The sequence below is a fragment of the Penaeus monodon genome, chromosome 23, assembly GCF_015228065.2.
Source record: "Penaeus monodon isolate SGIC_2016 chromosome 23, NSTDA_Pmon_1, whole genome shotgun sequence".
Lineage (NCBI taxonomy): Eukaryota > Metazoa > Arthropoda > Malacostraca > Decapoda > Penaeidae > Penaeus > Penaeus monodon.
The window spans coordinates 9,681,819-9,682,284 of NC_051408.1; positions in this window are offsets into that span (position 1 = coordinate 9,681,819).

A 466-nucleotide genomic window follows, 5' to 3' on the forward strand; every position below is an offset into this window, starting at 1 on the left:
GGTATATACTAAAATTTTCCTCTTGGAGTTTTATTTTTAAATGATTCTTAATTTTCTTTCAGCAAAGATCCGCAGGGAATTTGCATAAGTAAGGGGAACATTATATTCTTAAACAGTTTACATATCTGAATGTGCTTGTGTAATTTTAGCCTGGTATTTCCACTCATCTGTTGTCCGAATGTTTTTACATGTGGCAGGTCAGCTGAATTCAAGAGGCGTGTTTGCCTAAAATATTTTGAGCAACAGAATTCCCTCCATTCTACCGTGCTAATTTTGTAAGATTGGACCCAACCATCGCGTTCCATCAACTATTTTGCAGTAATTATATAGCCCTTTATCCATAATTCAGTCCTCTCCTCTCTTCGCATACATTCAGCGATTTCCAATTTTCTGTTCTCCATGTGCAGAATTCTTGTCTAGTTTCAAACGTCAGGTTTCTGCTTCTCTTCTGACAGCGTTTACTGTC